The following is a 14,581-nucleotide window of genomic DNA, read 5'->3' as shown; positions in this document are numbered from 1 at the left end:
GGCCCTACTCATCCAAAGAGTATATTTCACTATTTAAAAATAAAAAAATATTTAAATTTTTTTATTTTTGAATAGTAAAACAGGTTAAACCAAAGCCTGACCAAAAATGGGCCAGCCCAACTGAGCCATCCTGCAGTACATGAACACCTCTTCTGGAAAGGTAGAACAATTTGTCATCTCGTACTTGTTTTCCTCTATCCATGTTGGCACATGCACCATATAGATGCCATCTTTTATTAGGCACAGATGTTTAATTAAAGAATTTCATGCAAAAGCCCCTTTCACTTAAATGTAAAAAGACACGCCAACTTTCATCTCAAGTCTCAAAAACAAAACGCCATTCAACCCCACAACTTTCATCTGTAATCTTGAATTCGATTACTAAAAGTTGGGGAATAAATGTGTAAAGGAAGTAAAAGAAGCTAAAATGTTAATCAAGAAGCCACAAATTATTTGAAGTCTCGATTGTTTCCGTCAGCCAAAAAGATGGAAAATACATAAATAAAACAAGCTTGATTACTTAAGCCAACGTCGTGATAATAAACTCAACCGACTCAAACACTAGTAATTTAAAAAAATTCTCAGAGCTTCATTCTCACAGAAAAAAAAACGCCGCTTAATTCATAATTAAAGCATCGATTGTCAGAGATTAATGAAAAGCTAATTAATAAATGTCATTCCAAAAAAAAGAAAAAGGAACTTACCCGTATTTCCCAAACACCAAATGATTGACAAAGAGTGAAAAGTAAGCGAATGATATTTGAGATTCAGAAAATCAAAGAGAAACGACTCCTTAATAAATAGAGAAGGGGTGAGGAAAATTTACGGCTAAAATTAAGAAAATGAAAGAAACAGAAAAAAAGCCAGAGGGATCACGCGTGCCTATCTATTTCTCGTCTCTCTTTTTCTTTTAACAGTTCAGTTCCTCTCTTCGTCGATATATTTTTTTATTAGTAGTTGTATAATCTATTAGTATTATTTTAAATTTTGAAGTGGAAATTCTGTTTTTAAACTATAGGAGTTGGCTTTGAAGGAGCACAATTGTGTTTCGGCCAAAGGAATCTCACATTATAAGTTGTTTTATTTAACAAAAAAATGTGATTTTAAAATTTTAACCACATTTCAGCTTAGCTCAAACCTCAAATCAGTTGGCTTCCCCAAAAATAAGAACGGAAAAGGTTTGGAATTTTTTTTTTTTTGGAAACAATGACGAGGATAGGACAACGCTGACTGACGGAAGAGCCTCTAAAGCTGAAATCGAAAATCAAATCATGAATGTTATATCAAAATAAAATAGTAGAGTTATCTCTCGTATTTTTCAACTTTTCTTTTTCAGATAAATTGTGTTTTTTTCACCTTAGAAAAATAATTTATTGTACATTTAGGTATTAGTTTTTATAAGCTTTCAGAGAATGTTGTGTTTACGTTTTGAGAGTTCTTATTTCGGATTGCGGCGTTTAGTTTATCTCCATCTTTTGTACTCTTCTTTTTTGTCGTTTTAGTGAAATTATCTTTACCCGTGGTTTTTTATCCTCTTCGGAGGGGGTTTTGTAACACCCCTAACCCGTATCCGTCGTCAGAACAGGATTACAAAGCATTACTGTAACACCCCTAATCCACATTCGTTGCAGGAATAGGGTTTTGGAGCATTACCGATCAAACAGACATAAATTACAAACATTTCTTATCATATTATATTTAGATCAAAAACCAATTAAACTCATACATATTGTTCCTTATTCGAGCCCTCGAGTCCCAAAATACGTATTAGAAACAAATCGGGACTAATTTGGAGACTCAGAGAATTTTTCGCGAAATATTAAAAATTTTCAAAGCTGCAGGGTTCACACGCCCGTGTAACTCTCACGGTCAAGAGACACGCCTGTGTCTCAGGCAGTATGGGTATTCGAAAGAGGGACACACGACCATGTCCCAGCCTGTGTCTATACCCGTGTAACTCACTGACTTAGGTCACACGGCCAAGCCACACGCCCGTGTGCCAGACCGTGTGCCAGGCCGTGTGCCCTTTCGAAATGGCCTCGCACTACTGTGTGTCTGGCTGTGTGGACTCAAAATGCACCTTAAACAACAAGTTTACCATTCCCTGCAAGCTTGGACAATAAGCAACTCAAAAATTATTCGTTTAACCAATTCAAAACACAATCAAATACATCCAAATCATATCAAAACTTACATCCTATGTGTCTAACCAATGTACCCTCATTGGTACCACAATTATATCATCAAATCATATCATCAAGTATCATTCAAGTCTAATTTGTAAACATGTCAAATTCAATCTATTTTGCCTATTTCATGTTCACTTAAACATTAACTTAAACATGCCATAATATGACCTCAAACATAAACACATATTTATATGTATATAACCAACCAATATTAACTTATAATCTTATTTACAATCAATCCACAAAATGGTTAATAGTTAGACACCTTAGGTACATGCCGACACAAAAAGGATAAACATCACCACGTTTGAGATCGAGATCGTTGTTGGATGCTGAATCAACGATCAAATTAAGTACCTAACCTGCGCACGAAAAACAAAATTTTACGTTGAGTAAAACTCAGTGATATTTTTATAATCTGGATATCAAAAGATATAAAATCACAAATATACAATCTAATTATTACAACAACCATATCACATTTCATTTGTTTCACAATATCTCAATTCTCATATTTGCTATATAAATAGTTTTTCACAATATAATACACATATCATTTAAACAATAATTTTGTTCATTCCATAACCAATTCATTAATACACAATTCATGTGTTTCAATCCATATTTCAATTCACTGTCCCATTTTCATTTCACTTACAATATCATCTAACATTAGTCATAATGCAATTTCAATTAATTACCCCTATTAACACGACTCAAACTCGGACAGATTCACGGATCCAACCAAAACACATCAGTTTGGCACCCAGTGTCTCATCGAATAATTCGAAGTAATAATTTGACACCTAGTGTCTCATCGGCTAAACCGAAGTAAATTGACACCTAGTGCCTCATCGAATTAATCCAAAGTAGTAAATTAATACTCAGTGTCTCATCGACTCGAAGTCGAAGAAATCTCTGAACTCTTCCAATCCTATGGCATGCCATCTATATCCGACTCAACCTGATACAGTTAATAGGGTTTCATTTCACTTTTCAAATACAACCAATATTCATTTCAATTCAAATAATCAATATATTTAATATATATACCAATTCAATCAATATAAATTTAATAAATTCAACACATACTAAATCAATTCATTTCAATTGCAAAACACAATAATCCTCACCCCAACACTTACCATATACATTAAATTGAATTATAACAATTAACAACTAAATTCAGATTATAGAAATACAAACTGAAAATTTCGAGCTATTCCTCGTCAACTTTATTTTTCCCCTTTTTAGTCGATGATTCCGGTAAGACGTTAACTACAAAATTAAAACAATTAAAAATATCAATACAACACAATTCAATTTCATATTGAATATTTCAATTTTTACTCAATATTTGTCTAAATTTCAATTTAGTCCCTAAACTAGACTAGCTTTTATTCTTGATTTAATTCTTTATTTTCATGCAAATTTCACTTTAGAATAAATTCAACTCCCTATTTTCATGCAAATTCCACTTTAGAATAAATTCAACTCCCTATTTTCACATAAGTTCTTAAATTTCAAATTTTTCACAATTTAGTTCCTATTACACAAAATTTACTATTTGTTCTACAATTTAATACTTTTCCATTTCTAACTTAAAATCTATCAATTTAGTTCATAATACTAAAATTATTCAACATTAACAACATCTAAAAACTCAATAATTTCTAAAATTTTGACATGGGTGGGTATTATTTAATCTAGAAATTCCAAAAACATAAAAATTACAAGAAAATGAATTAAATTGACTAACCAATTGAACTTTGAACAATTGAAATCTCTAGCTTTGTGTCTTTCTCCTTCCTTATTTCTCTTTTCTTTTCTTTCTATTTCGTTTAACCTTCTGTCTTTCTTTTTATTTCTTTTATTTATTATATTTATTTATTACAATATATAATATAATATATAATTAATAATTAAGATATAATATTATAATATATATTAACTTTAAGTTTTATAAATATCTATCTTATACTGCCTCATTTATAAGCAATGGCATAATTGCTTATTTAGTCCCTTTAATTTTTCTTTAATCTATAATTCAACTTTCACCGTTTATGCAATTCAGTCCTTATACCTAATTACTCTTAATTCATGCAAATTCACCTAACCAAAACCTAATTAACCACACAACTAAAATATTTACGAGTCTGATTTACAAAAACGGAGTCTCGAAAATGCATTTTTTAACACCCGTGACTATCGGGTCATTATAATTACCGGGGTTTACGGATCAACCATACATAAATTTCAAACGTTTCATTACATATCAATACTCATAATAAAACCAATCAAAATCATATATTTTGTCTCTTAAACAAGCCCTCAAGATCCAAAATACATATTAGAAACAAATCAAGATTACATCGGAAACTCAGAGAATTTTTTAGAAATATTTAAAATTTTCAACATTGTAGGGGTCACACAGTCGTGTGGTCAGGCCGTGTGACTCACACGGTCAATAAACATGCCTGTGTCTTAGGCCATGTGGGCATTCGAAATAGGGACACACGGTCATGTCCAGCCCGTGCGCAAACAGTGTAACTCTCTGACTTGGGTCACACGACCAAGTCACACGCCCGTGTGCCAGGCCGTGTGAGCATACAGACTTACATTTTTAAAAGATATAGGAGACATATGACCGTGTCACCTAGCCGTGTGTCACACACGGCTGAGACACACATCCGTGTCTCTACCCGTGTGGACGAAAATAGGTCATTTTCTAAGCCACATTTCTCACCCAAATTTACACTAATCTAGCCTCAACAAATTGGACACCAACGAACCATAACAAGGCATTAAAATCAAGCTAAAATCAAGTTTTAAACATATTTTATCACACATACTAACAATACAATTATACCCTAATCTCATATCAATATGCAAGTTCATTATATAAATAAAATATTATTCATAATATTTTCATAAACTAAATTTTAACCAAAATTGAACAAAAGCCTATACATGTCATATAAATCGTATTTAATATTTTAAAAACTACTGAGATAAGCTGGATAGCGTGACTTGAGTGCTGATGCGATCGTCCAACCTTCCGAAAATATACAAAGACATTAAACAACACATATAAGCTTAATGAAGCTTAGTAAGTTCGACGGGTTAAACAAAAAGCTTACTGAACCTACTATTACAAGCCAAATAAATTAAACTATTCATGTCAATTCCCTGTCATTCACTAATAATTTTCTGTCATTCATAACTTCTATCGATAAATACATCCGTATTTAAATCAATATAAAAAAATGAATAACATGTCTTTCAATTTCATTTAATAAATCACCTTACCGAAATTTTTCCATTCGAAGAATGACTTACGAATAAGAATACATTGTCAAGAAGCTCATAAGAGCTGGTCCTCCCGAATACGCCAAGAGAAGCTCGAAAGCTGAACAAAAGCTCGTAAGAGCTTAACAGAAGCTCGTAAGAACTGAATAGAAAGTAAAACACGAGAGTTCACAATAAATGTTAAACCCCGGTTTACTTGGGAAAAATTTTGTTGTCTCCTTCCAATACCATCATACACCAAAATACGAATGTACTCAAATCTCGCGTTCCATTCAAACCGAATATCCAATTTAATATTATAATTCCAACAATGATTCATTTCCAACAATAGAATAAATTCATAATATCATTCATAAAATTTATACAAATATTAAATTTTAACGGTACGAACTTACCAGGATTGAATTGTAGTAATTGTAGAAGTTCAGTGACTATTCTGTTATTTTTCCTTTTTCACGAATATCTACGGATTTTAATCTAAAATATAAAATTACTCACTTCTTATCATGTATTACAATTCATTTCATAATTAATACCCTTTTATTTTTGAATTTTCACAATTACCTAAACTTTTATAATTTTTCAATTTAATCCCTTAATTAGTTAATCTATCAAATTAACTATTTTTTCTTAATCAATAATCTATCCAAATATTCCAGGTCTTCATACAGCCCTAATAAACCAAAATTCACTATCAAACCCTAATATTTTAACCTTTTCACAATTTAATCCTAAAATCAATATTTAACAAAATCATTTTATAAAATCATCACACAACACAATCAAAGCTCTAAATCCATGTTATTAATCAAAAACATTTAATATTCATTAATGGAAACTTCCAAAATTTTTAATAAAATCAAAAACTAAGGTAAGGTTTAGTTGGACCTAATTGTAACAATCTCAAAAACATAAAAATTACAAGAAACGGATAAGAATTGAACTCACATGAAGAAAAAATATGAAGAACCAGCTTAAGCTCTCTCCTATGTTATTTTGAACCGAAAATTGAAGAAGAAAATGTCTAGAAACTTTCTAATTTCAGATTTGTTTTATTTTAGTTTCACCAAAATTACAATTTTGCCATTGAGTGACCTTATTGTATTATTTTTCTCTTATTATGCCGCCTCATCCATTAAATTTAGGTACAATTATTACTTAGGTCCTTATTTATTAATCAAACCATTTAGTCACTTAAATATTATAATTAGCAAGTTTGCATCTTTTTCAATTTAGTCATTTTAATTAATTAACTATCGAAACGTTAAAATTTTTACTGAAACTTTAATACCATCTTAATGTCACTCCATAAATATTCATAAAATATTTATGGCTCAGTTTATAGAAATGAGGTCCGATACATCACTTTCTAAAACCACTTGACCTAATAAATCATTATAAAACACAAATTATTAATTCAAAAATATTTTTAAAACCACATTTGACTTGTAAATGTTAAATAATAATATTTACAAATTTATTCACCGGATTTGGTGGCCTCGAACCACTATTTCTGACACCACTTAAAAAAATCAGGCTATTACAAGTTTTCCACGTAAAATATTTGTGTTCGATCTTTTCAATTTCTTCATTATTTTACTTGTTTGTTGCTTAATCGAGTTTATTCTCAACAAACTAGTATCAGAGATAGTTTGATTTTCACAATCAACATATTTAAAGATGGCAGCAAAATGTTTGATATTGATAAGTTCGATAACATCACAAATTTCAATCCGTGACAAGTTCGGATGATGACAATTCTGATTTAGGGAGATCTTGAGAAGATCCTTACAGAGAAGAAGCCTGCGAACATGGATAAATCAAAATGGAATAGGTTAGATAAAAAGACTTTATCCATGATTCAATTATGTCTCACAAATAATGTGTTACAAGAGGTTTTGATGGAGAAAATAACATTCACCTTATGAAAAAGGTTAGAAACGCGACTAAGTCTCTAGCTAACCGATTAGTGCTGAAACAACAGTTATACACATTTTGCATGAACGAAGGTGAGCACCTTAGATATTACATTAGTAAATTTATTACTCTTTTAAATGATTTAAAGAACGTTGAGGTCCAAATTGACGATGAATATCAGGCTATACTATTATTGTGCTCTTTACCCCCTTCATACAAGTCTTTCAAGGAGACCTCGATTTATGGTAGAGATAATCTCTCATTTGAGGATGTGAAGGGTTATTTGTTGAACAAAGATAAGCTTGACAATGGGTTTGGTTTGGATAGAAAGTCAGACAAGTAAGCCTCGATATTGGTAGCACCAAGGAAGCGAGACAATAGATGTCGCTATTCTAAAAAGTTAGGTCATGTCAAGGCAGATTGTTACAAACAGCGAAATAAAAAGGTTGTTATGAGCAACAAGGAAGATTTAGCTGGTGCTAATTTGGCCAATGAAAAGGGTGATGATTTATTGTTGGTGTTAACAAGTGAAAGCTCCGAGCTTACATTTGAGTGGATCCTGGATTTGGGGTGTTCTTTCCATATGTGTCCCAACAGGGATTGGTTCTCCACATATAGTTCAGTTGAAGGTGGAGTTTATGCTAATGAGGAATGATTCACCTAGTAAGGTAATCGATATTGGTATTGTTTAGATCAGGATGCACAACAGGATAATTAGGACACTGTCAGATGTCAGACATGTGTCTAACTTAAAGAAAAATCTCATCTCCTTAGGAATTTTAGACTCGAAGAGTTGTAGAATTGACATCAAGTCAAGCGACATTAAGGTATTCCATAGGGCTCTCATTTTGATGAAAGGTAAAAAGATTGACAGCCTTTATGTTCTGGAAGAATTAATGGTGATTGGTGAAACAGGACGTCCCTCGTCTGTTAAGGAGTCGAAGTCGACTCGTTTGAAGTAGAGATAACTTAGTCATAGAAAGGAAAAAGATATTATCGTTTTGTATAAGAGAGATTCTCTTTTGGGTGCAGGTTTTGAAAAGATAGGACATTGCGTTTGTGAAAATCAAACCTGAGTCAATTTTGATTTGGAAGTGCACAAGTCGAAAATTAGAAGTCTTCCAGCTTCTAAGCACAAATTTGACTTGATTAATATCTTGTATAGTTTGTGTAACACCCCTAACCCATATCCATCACCAAAATAAGGTTACGGACTATTACTGGAATATACAGATCAAATACAAATATTTCATATTATTTAACATTCATGTCAGAAATTATTCATAGTCTCTTATGTGAGTCATCGAGGCCCAAAACATGCATTAGAAACAAGTCGGGACTAAACCGAGTATTCGGAGAATTTTTCATAAAATTTCAAATTTTTTCCAATGTACAAGGGACACACGCCCGTGTGGTCAGGCCGTGTGGCTCACACGGCCAAGAGACACGCTCGTGTCTTAGGCCGTGTGGGCATTCGAAATAGGGCACATGATTGTGTCTAGCCCGTGTCCGTACCCGTGTAACTCTCTGACTTGGGTTACACGGCCAAGCCATACGCCTGTGTGCTAGGCCATGTGATTAATTCTGAGCATTTTGTTTTGAATTTTAAATATGCAGGGGACACATGGCCAAGTCGCACACCCATGTGCTAGGCCATGTGACACACACGGCTGAGACACACGCTTGTGTTTCTGCCCGTGTGGATAAAATAGTCCATTTTCAAGCCTTATTTCTCACCCAAATTTGCCTTCCACCTACATAAACACTTAAACATATTCTCAAGCCAATACAAGACATTCAAATCAAGTCAATATCAAGTCTTATTCATGATATAATACCTCTTATAACCAAGTTTACAAACTTAACTAACTTACCAAATTCACAAATATGCATATTTTACCAAATATGCTAACTCAATTTAATCGTCACTATATCAAATATGATTCTATCAATCAACCAATTCAAACACATGCATCAAACATGTTATAACCCCTTATATACATATTAAAATATGTCCATCACAAGTCATTTCAATGGCTAGTTACAACCAAAATATTTATATGCCATTATTGGCTATTTAACCTATACATGCCATTATAACCAAAACTAGCTTCATATTTATACCGAAATGGGCCGATGGATAGTGTGAGTGATCTCCGCCAAGCTTCCAACCCAACAAGCTTCTAAATTACTATAAACAAGGGAAAAATAAACAGAGTAAACTATAAAGCTTAGTAAATTCGTATAATAGGAAATTAACTTACCATTTAATTCACATTTAAGGTAAGCTAATTAAACATGCTAAAACCAAAACACATATCCTCATCAAGCATGTTACTCATGTAATTCACATGAATATCAAGAAACATAAATGAGCTCATCAATATTCAATTTCCGTAAACATATACTTTTCACATCAAATATCCATGAAACATGTACATAACATATATTTGTATTTTAAGTATATACTCATAAAATTTCGTCTCAATTTCTTAATATCTCATGTCAGAACTTTGCCCGTTGAATCATTTAAAGTACCGATGGATACACGGGTAATACACACTAAGTGTACAAATCAGTAATCTGTCAATTCACATTCGAGAATGCTCATAAGAGCACATAAACGGGAAGCTCTCTCTCAAGCCATATAACAAGAAGCTCATGTGAGCCATGTAATGGGAAGCTTATCCGAGCTGTATAACAGAAAGCTCATAAGAGTCATATTCAGGAAGCTCATGCGAGCCAATAACGGGTAGCTCCGAAGAGCCATTAACGGGAAGCTCCGGATAGCCATATATCGGGAAGTTCAAGGGAGCCATATCGAGAAGCTCCGAAGAGCCATTAATCAGGAAGCTCACAAAGAGCCTTTAATCGGGAAGCTCACGAAGAGCCATATATCGGGACGCTCATAAGAGTTGCGGTGTGTCCACAACACATTTAGGATCACAATCGATCGGAATGCTTCGAAGAGCTATTAACGGGAAGCTTGCAAGAACCATATAACGAGAAGCTCAAGAGGGCTAATAACGGGACGCTTTTTCGAGCTGTGGTGTGTCCGCAACATATGCAGGACCACAACCAATACGAGAACCCTATATCCATCGAATTTCATTTATTCAATCGAGACATAATGTTTGTCAAGCATTGTCGGATATAAGATTAATTTCGAATACATAGCAACAATACAATTCACATACACTACATTCAATATAATTATATAAATATACAATTTAGTTACACGAACTTACCTTAACAAGTGTTCGTGTATTTGTAATCTACTAATCCGAAACTTTTTCTTTTTCTCGATCTAATTCCGTATTTGGTCTATATAGATCTATATGAATGGATTTAACATCAATTTATATTCAATTCAATCCAATTCACATTTTAGGCAAAATTACCATTTTGCCCCTATACTTTTAATTAATTCTGATTTCGTCCCTAGGCTTAGAAAATGAAATTCATGCAATTTAATCCTTATTTCAAGCCTAGAACAGCCCATGTATTTCATAAAATTTATAATTTTTCCATGAATTTTACATCTTTACAATTTAGTCCCTAAATCACAATTTCATCAAAATTCCTTTTACAAAAGTTGTTTATCTATCAACAACCTATCATTTTCCACCATAAAACTTCATAATTCATGCATAATCATCCATGGAAAAACCCTAATACTTTGATAAATTTACAAATTAATCCCCGAGATAGCTAAATTAAGCTATTACGATCTCGAAAACATAAAAATCATTAAAAACGGGACTTGAATACTCACCTAATTGAGCCAAATAAGGTTGCTACCTTCAAGCTCTTCTAATTAGAGTTTCCATGTAAAAATAATTTGGGAAATATGATAATATGATGATATTTTCATTATTCTATCATTTATCATCTTTTATTATTTTACTTTCCAATTTCATCCTTTTCTTTATTTAATTTTCCATGGATGAATCATCATACTTATCTACTAATTCATCTTAATGGTCTATTTGTCATATAAGGACCTCAAATTTTGAATTCCATAGCTATTTGATCCCTTTAACTACTAGAATTCAACTTTTGCATTTTATGCAATTTGGTCATTTCCATCTAATTAGACATGTAATCGGTAAAATTTTCCTAAGGAAATTTTCATATGACATTCCTATCATACGATAGATCATAAAATAATATTAAAATAAATTCTCTTTCGGACTCAGATTTGTGGTCCCGAAACTACTGTTCCGATTTTACTGAAAACGGGTTATTACAGTTCGAGATAAGCTTGTGGCGAGATTTGACAAAGAAGGCGTTGTGGGAGTACGAGTTAAGGTGGAGATTTGTGGAGTTATGCCTCGTATTTTTCAACTTTTCTTTTCCCAATTAAATTATGTTTTTAGTTTCTCACATAAATTTTGATTAGTGTAAGTTATTTTAATATTATTTTCTCACTTAAATTCTGATTAGTATATGTTATTTTAATATTATTTTACCTACGAATTTAGCTTATAAATAGATCTTTTTTTTTACCTTAGAGAAAAATAACCCATTACACATTTAGGTATTAATTTTTACAAGCTTTAAGAGAATTTTGTGTTTACATTTTGAGGGTTCTTATTTCGGGTTTCGGGGTTCAGTTTTATCTTCATCTTTTGTGCTCTTCGTTTTTGTTGTTTTAGTGAAATTATTTTTGCTCGTGATTTTTTATCTTCTTCGGAGGGATTTTTCCACATAAAATATTTGTGCTTGATATTTTCAATTTCTTCATTATTTTACTTGTTTGTTGCTTAATTGGGTTTATTCCCAACAAATATGGTTCAAGATTAAGACTTAGATATTATTTATTAAACCGAAAATTTGAATTTTAAAATTAATTATTATACATTTTAGTCTTGAATTTATATTGTAAAATTATTTGATAAATTAGTAAAATTAAATATTGAATCTTATTATATTATTGGATGAAAGTAAATCTTGATTTTTAAAATGATTTATTTCTTAATTTTAAACATATTAATATAATATTTTATGTTATTTTAGGTAATTTGAGAAAAATTAAATATGGAAATCTGAATAGTTTTTCAAAAAGGTAATTTATTTGAAATATATATTTTAAATAAAATAAAATAAACAAATTTGAATTAAGGGATAAATAGCTATTTATTTTCTTTAAAATTTTATATTAACTAAAAATTAATATAATTATCTTAAAAAGATTAATATACTTATTAAACATATTAAGCATCTCTGCCTAAGATGCACTAAAAAAAAACATTAAAATTTATGAATTAAGCCTTTTGATTAACTGTTTCATAGTTTATCATTACTGTATTGAATTAGTAGTTAATGACCACTAAGTCAATAGGTCAAATGGCATAATAGATGAAATTTTAATATTTGAAGATTTAATTAAATTTTTTTGAAAAAGATGAATGATTTATTACATCCTTTAGCTTAAAAAATTAATTAATTATTAAATGCATCCTTGGAAACAAGGTTTTCTCCAGGTTGTTTAAGTAATTGGAGGGATCGAGATTTGTGTGAGAGTTTGGAGATAATTCTGTAAGTGGCAATAGAAAAAGTAAGAAAGTGTGATTTGATAGTATTATTTTGCCTAATTTTTTTATTTAAAATCATTAACCCATTGAAATTTTTTAACTAAATTTATGTTCATTGTAATATTATCTTTTCCGATTATATGACTATAAAATAAATATTATTTTTATTTCAAAATTTCACACAAAAATTTAATAAAAACATTTCAATTATATTAATAATTAAATTTAAATTTTAAAATCTGAAAAATAAATAAACTAAATTCTTTTCGTACAAAAAAAGGATAATAAATGAGAGTAAAAGTATTGCAAAACTTCTTATATTATAGTTTGGATTGCATTTCTCTTTACTAAAATTATTTTTCAATCATGTTATGGATTTTTATGATTATTTGGTTTCTCAAATATGTAATATTGTAAACAGTCTTTTGCTTCAAAATTCTCTTCACGTATGTTGTTTTGGATAATAAATCCGAGATTGACAACAAAAACTTGATTTTAATTTTCAAACTTGAAAATAGTGGAATATGCATAATTTTATATGCACTCTACAATATCTGATATCTATTTATACTATATATAAATGCAGGTACGCATGCTCTCTAAATAAGATTCCATATATATACAAGGTACCTACATAAATCTGCTCAACCACCATTTGATATAATTCTTGCCTTGCACACAAATAATCAAGTTTCTTGTGACACTGCTTCCCTCAGGTAAGTCTGTCATGGTGGTTGAGACTAGCAATCAAACAAAAAGAGAATTATTAAACCAAAGGCCGCTGCAGTCCGTTACGGAAAGGGAACTCATTAATTTAAACTTGTGTTTGCAGCAAATTCTAGCCTTTAATTAATATCCATTGAAGTCCTCCGTTAAATGCCTCAAACTTGCATCCCAAAACAATCCCATTATTTATTCCTAAATATGTTCAATCCTGATTACCCTAAGTCAACATCAGATGGCAAGTTTTTTGCCTCTAGATAAATGTATATAAACTGGTTTCCAGGTAAGTGTTAAATGGGGTAGATATTTAATTTTTAAACCCCTTCTAGAGGATCTTTAGCATATATGTATAAGATTGGGATTACTTTACCAAAAGTTAAACTTCATAGTAACATAATAAATATATTTTTAAAGCATTGTTGGTCAGTAGTAGACGGACCACCTTACATCAAGTTTGGCATTGTGTTCTTAGGGTGTATTTTATTTAAAAGCCCAAGTGTTTAAATAAATTTATAAAGCGGGAGTACTTTGCTTGAATGTGTGAAGTCATGATAAGCTCAAGAGTTAAATATGGAAAGACTCAAACTCTTTATCTATAACATATAAGTCATTAATGGAGGAGTATCATACCATTTAAGCAAATACTTGAGTTGAGAGACAAAGACATTTCGAGAATATAATATTAAATTTATTGAAAGAAAGATATACCTACTTTAAACAAACAACACTTTACAAATTTTATCTCCATAAAATCCATCATTTACAACTACATTATATGTCAATTTCGCGGAGTACATAATCTTCACTCTGCTCATGACGAGATCATGTCAATTAGAGCGAATGCGAATTCCCAGAGGAATAAGAAGCATCAAGTAAATTCTATGCTGCATGTATTATACAAAGAAC

This window comes from Gossypium raimondii, chromosome 5, assembly GCF_025698545.1.
Source record: "Gossypium raimondii isolate GPD5lz chromosome 5, ASM2569854v1, whole genome shotgun sequence".
Classification (NCBI taxonomy): Eukaryota; Viridiplantae; Streptophyta; class Magnoliopsida; order Malvales; family Malvaceae; genus Gossypium; species Gossypium raimondii.
The sequence above is the reverse complement of the archived record's forward strand: the minus strand, read 5'-3'. Positions refer to the sequence as shown.